This window comes from Mastomys coucha, unplaced genomic scaffold, assembly GCF_008632895.1.
Source record: "Mastomys coucha isolate ucsf_1 unplaced genomic scaffold, UCSF_Mcou_1 pScaffold21, whole genome shotgun sequence".
Lineage (NCBI taxonomy): Eukaryota > Metazoa > Chordata > Mammalia > Rodentia > Muridae > Mastomys > Mastomys coucha.
Window position 1 is genome coordinate 87,311,998 of NW_022196904.1, and position 5,877 is coordinate 87,317,874.

General features: G+C 48.1%; 1 non-coding gene across 1 annotated transcript; it reads left to right on the plus strand.

The window, feature by feature from the left end:
• Window positions 1–4,197: 4,197 nt before the first annotated feature.
• Window positions 4,198–4,358, plus strand: LOC116104423. The gene has a single exon (XR_004123910.1). It is a non-coding gene; the product is annotated as a U1 spliceosomal RNA (small nuclear RNA).
• Window positions 4,359–5,877: the final 1,519 nt, after the last annotated feature.

Here is a 5,877-nt window from a genome sequence, read left to right on the forward strand (position 1 = left end):
ATACCCCACTATGCTGGTACCAATTTGTCTTAGTCAGGGTTTCTATTCCTGCACAAACATCATGACCGAGAAGCTTACTTCCAAAATGGCTGTTGATCACCGGAGGAAGTCAGGACTGGAACTCAAGCAGGTCAGGAAGCAGGAGCTGATGCAGAGGCCATGGAGAGATATTCCTTGCTGGCTTGCTTGAGTTCCAGTCCTGACTTCCTCTGGTGATCAACAGCCATTGTAGAAGTAAGCTTCTCCGTCATGATGTTTGTGCAGGAATAGAAACCCTGACTAAGACACAGGGAGAGGGAGGCCCCCCCACCGTGTGCCCTGTCTGTCAGAGGCCACCTGGAGTGTCATCCACATTCATCCAGTTCACTAGGTTCTTGTGCCCCACCCCCTTCAGCTGTCTCACCACCTCAGTCCACCTGATCCAGGGGCCTGAGTCAGCTGCGCTGCAAACAGATAGCCTGGAGGACCTTGGGAGGTAGACACCTGCTGTCCCCAGCCCCTTTCTGCTGAGGCCCACCAGGTATTAGCGTATCCCGCTAAGTCCATGCCGAGCAGTTGATGGGACCTTATTCCTACAGTGTTTGGAGAGATTTCTAATCTTCAGATTCTAGAGTTGAGACCTAAACCCAGGATATTCCCACTCTGCTGCCAGTAATCATTTTTTTTTTCTTATTGGTTTTCGTTGTGGTTGCTGTCTTGTTTTTACTATGTTTTATTTATTTGCATCTGTGCACATGTGCATGGAGGTCAGAGTACAACTTGTGGGAATCTCTCCTATCATTGTAAATATGGAGGTTTGAAATCAGATTGTCAACCTTGGCAGCAATGCTTTTACTCACTGAGCCATCTTGCCTGCTTCTTGTTCTTTGTTTTTTTTTTTTTTTTTTTTTTTTTTTTTTTTTTTTTTTTTTTTTTTTTTTGACTTGGGGTATCCTGTGATCCAGGTTGGCCTTGAACAGATGACCTTCAGCTCCTGTCTCCTCCTGCCAAGTACTGGGATGACTGACTGGCTTGTACTACCATGCCCAACAATGAGCAGCAGAGCAGCCCTAGCATCTGACCCAGGCTCTCCCCTCTTCCATCAGGAATGCCCCACACACCCAACTTACCCACACACTCCTGCTACCATTGTCCGAGTGGACTACCTCATCTGAGGAGATGGCCTGGATTATTTCCTCCTGCTGCCTGTATCCCTGTGGAACCCCTCACACCTAGCACTGAGCGTCCGTCTGGTCCACCATCAGATTGAGAGCCCTGGGGAAAAAATTCCTACCCAGAGTCCTCTGTGTGTCTCTAGGGACTGGGAGCTCAGAAAAGATTTCCAGAATTAATGGACCCTGCCCTCCAGGACTTAGGACCTCTTGGGCTTCTGACTAGTCTTCAGACAGACCCAGGGGATCCAGAGAGCGCAGAGGCCAGCAGAGCGTAAGTGTACTCTCTGGTTAGCCTCTGCTGTCCTGTCTCCCCTTGCCTTGAGGTCTCTGTCTTATCTGTAACTTTCCATTCTCTACACTCCCTATCTTCTCATCCTGTCTCCCCCCACCACTAGCACCTCCATCTCCCTAAAAACAGTTGGGCTGAGAACAGGAGGGCTAGGGGGAAAGACAGGAGGCCTGAGCTGTTTATAGGAACTGGAGTGGCTCCATCCATCAGCTTGGTTTGGAGCACAGACCAAGTATAATAAACAGCCTGGCTCCTCCCCAGCTGCGCTTTCCCTGAACTTGGCCATCCCAACTTCAAGCCTCTCAACAGCTGGTTCTCAGGACCCAGCTCCCACCCCACTCCACACAACTCCCACCTCCAGCCTCCTGTCAGGCTGGCCTGGAGAGAACTCTGTCTGTGAAATCAAACTCAGATCCGGGGCCACCTCTGCTCTTCAGGCCACTTTTGCTCTGAAGGTGAGGGCTAACGGCCCTGTTGTGTCTCCACTTCTCCATCTGTACAATGGGCTCTCTCATCAACGTGCTTATTTGTAATGCATGAGTGCTTGAACATACTCGAGGCCCTGGGTGCTGGGTCTGTGGGAAACCTGGGGACAGTTAAGTAAAGCGTCTACTGTGAGAGGAGAGGAGACTCGGGCTGAAGCACAAGCCAGGAAGCTGTCAGTGGTGAGGGAGGTTTTGTGTTCTGAGACTTTGTTTGCAGCTAGGCACAGGCCTCACAGCTGGAGCAGTGAGGGGCTTGGAAGGCCTCTGAGCTGTCTACAGGGACAGCAGGGTGTCAGCTTGAGAAAAGAGGTCCAAGGGAGAGCCCCATCTGGCTGCAGGAGAGCCAGCGCACAGTGGGGTTTCATCCGTGAGCTCGCTGGTCTTTCTGAACCACTCAGCATTCTGGAATCTTCTCTCAGCAGGAGAGCCTCCAACTTGCCCAGCTCCACCTTCCCAAGCTGTGGATGCCGTCCCAGGATTCTGTCATGTGTCCACCCCGCCTTCCCTAAAACACCCTACAAAGTAGAAGATTCAGTGAAACCTACTGAGCAGCAGCTTTGGAATGAATTAGAGAATAAATGGGGGTGGGGGAGTGGAGTAAAGAAAGGAGCCACTGAAAGCTGGCAAAGGCTGGAGCCATGAGGACACCCGGGCCTTCTCTTTAAAAAAATAATAGTCCCTCTCCTCTCTCTCCTCTCTCTCTCTCTCTCTCTCTCTCTCTCTCTCTCTCTCTCTCTCTCTCCCTTTCTTCCCCCTCCCCCTCCCTTTTCCTTCTCCCTCCCTCCCCTTCCCTCCCTCCCTCTCTTTCTCTCTCCCTCTCTTCCTCCTTCTCTCCCTTCCTTTCCATCTCTCTCTCCCTCTCTCTCCCTCCTCCCATCTCCCTTTCCTCTAACTCCCTTCCTCCTCCCCTCCTCCTTTTCTCCTTCCTCTCCCCTCCCCTCCCCTCCCCCTTCCCCTCTCTCATATACACATTAAGAGCAATGACAAATTGGCTGAGCTATATGATAGAGAAACAGGGAGTGGGACCCAGGGGAGTCCTTTCTGAGCACCTGCTGGGGGCTGAGAGATGAAGAGAACTAATCTGAGAGAATCTGGATGATATCCCCTCAGATTTACCTAAACACATTCAGAGAGCAGAGACTGCGCTGTGGACCGGGGCAGAGGCCAGCTCTGCACTGAAGGCAGTGGCCTCTGAGATGTTCCCCACCCTGCTCCAGAGTTCTTTGATTCTGGTTCTGGAATCATGAAGAAAACCAGAGATGGGGGGGAGTGGTGTGTGTGTATTTGTGTGTGTGTGTGTGTGTGTGTGTGTGTGTGTGTGTGTAGGGAGAGGCCTGGGGTTGTGTTCCGGGACTCAAGCACTGTGCCATAGGCATGGGTAGCCTGATTCCAAAGACCCCTTGTTTGCAGAAATATTACTATTCTTATTAGTTTTCCAGAGAACAAATGGCTCTGGCTTCTGGTCTCTCTACATCGTTCATGTCAGCCCATCCCACCAGCTTCCCCAACCATATCCCAACCTTCTGTTGGGGCCGCCATATGCTTTCCCCGGGATCCAGTCTTTGCTGACAAAAAACAAACTGTGTGCAAACACAATATGCATAAATTAGAGATTTTCTCTCACTGCTTTATCAAAAACATAGGACTATAGACTGTTATACCTTACCTATATCTCCTGTACCTTAAAAAACCCTGAACCATATTTCAAAGACATCCCCTCAAATAAACGGATGTACCTCTGTTCATTTTTTGGAGTTCATGATATTCCAGTGTTAATGTTCTTGATGTATTTAGCCATTCATTATGGATGGACATTGCTTTCCCTTTTTACATTGTTTTGGAGAATTTCATACATGGATACCCTGTCTACATGGTGTCTCCCCTCCTTCTGCTGCCTCCAGCTTTTTCCATCTCCCCCAACTCGCCCTCACATTCATGATCTCTTCTGTGATTATTATTGCTATGTATATGCATGGATGTATCATATACACACACATACACATATTCATAAATATAACCTACTGAGTCCAGTTAGTGTTGCTCATCTGTGTATTCATTTATGGTTGGCCCCTTGGGATTGGATAACCCATCTGGGGCCTCCTCCCTGGAGGAGGCTGGTTCTCCCTCTCTTAGCAGCCACTAATTGATTGTAGCTCTTCATGTAGGAGTGGACGCTTGAAAGATTTCCTACATACACATTGGAATGTCAGCTGGTAGTGTCCTTGTGCGGGTCTTGCTTAGGTGATTGTATTGTTAAGATGCCAGGGATAGTCTTACCTAGCAGGAGAGATACCGTGGTTGTGAAGGTGGTTCTCGGGGCAAAGCTTAGCCATTGTGTTTCAGATGTCCTGACTCCTAAAATTTCCTGAAAGGGGGAAAAGTTGACTACATAATTTGTGGTAATGAGGAACAAGGTTCATGCTCTCCCCTGCTAATGAAGATGATTGACAGTAGTGATGCTGCTGCTGGTGATGGTGGTGGTGGTGATGATGATGATGGTGGTGGTGGTGGTGATGAAGGTGACAATTCACAGGTACAGCTCCTACCATACATACACTAACTTATAAACACTCTGCCCCTCTGGCTCTTGCAGTCTTTCTGCTGCCCTCTTTCTCAGTGTTCCCTAAGCCTGAGGTGTAGGGGTTGTGCTGTAGATGTTATCAATCAGGGTGGGCCAAAGCTCTCTGGCTCTATGTCTCTGAAAGCTTTCTCAGACACAACCCAATGTGTGCTTCTTAATTCAACCAATTTAACAATCAAAGATAGCCATCAATACAGGTAGACAGAAAATGGACATCAGATGGTAGGTAAAAAACAAATAATGTATTCTAAATCCCTGTTGATTTAGAATTTTACAGAATGCTTTGTGTATAATTGTTTTGCCTGTGCATGTCTGTGTATGTCTGTGCACCACATGTGTGCCTGGTGCCTAAGGAAGCCTGAAGAGTCAGATTCTCTGGAAAAGGAGTTTAGTCAGTGGTGAGCCATCATGGCAGTGTTGGGAACTGAACCCAAAGTTATTTATTTATTCACTTTACATCCTGACCAAAGCACCCCCTCTCCTCCCAGTTCCCCCCTTCATATGTTCCCCTCCCCCTCCCCTTCCCCAGAACCTCAAGTTACTGCAGGACTAGGTACATCCTCTCCCACTGAGGCCAGACAAGGCAGTCCAGTTAGGGTCAAACTCAAGAGGCCCACCTGCCACTGCCTCCCAAGTGCTGAGATTAAAGACATGCGCGACCACACTGGGTTCTTCTGTGCTTCTTTATATGTAAGGTTTCTTTTTTTTTTCATTTTAAGATATATTACTAAGCTGGGCAGTGGTGGCACATGCCTTTAATCCTAGCACTTGGTAGGCAGAGGCAGGCAGATTTCTGAGTTCGAGGCCAGCCTGGTCTGCAGAGTGAGTTCCAGGACAGACTACACAGAGAAAACCTGTCTCAAAAACAAAACAAAACAAAACAAATAAACAAACAAAAAACCCAAAGATGTATTACTGTGTATGTGTGGTGTGTATGTATGTATGTATGTATGTATGTATGTATGTATGTATGTATACATGCACGTATGCTGTGGTACACATGTGGATTCCAGATGACAACCATCAGGGTTTGGTTGGTTCTCTCCTTCTACTGAAGGTTCTGGAGAGGGGACTCAGGAGGCCCAGCATGCATAGCAAGCAGTTTTCCCACTGAGCTGTTTCACTGGCCCACACTTAAGTTTCTAAGTGACCTGACACAGACCTCTATGTCTGTGTCATGAGCTGGGCAGATCAAACTCTATTTGCTCTCAGATAAATTTATTGAATTTTACAGGTCATTCTGTCAAACAATTATGTTCTATCTGAACATCTCACCTGGTCTGGCTCCCTGGTGACTGGTTTTACTTTGGTTTGATACCTGTAAGACAACTCCTCTTGCTGGTGTTATCTCCACTAACTCTGGAATAT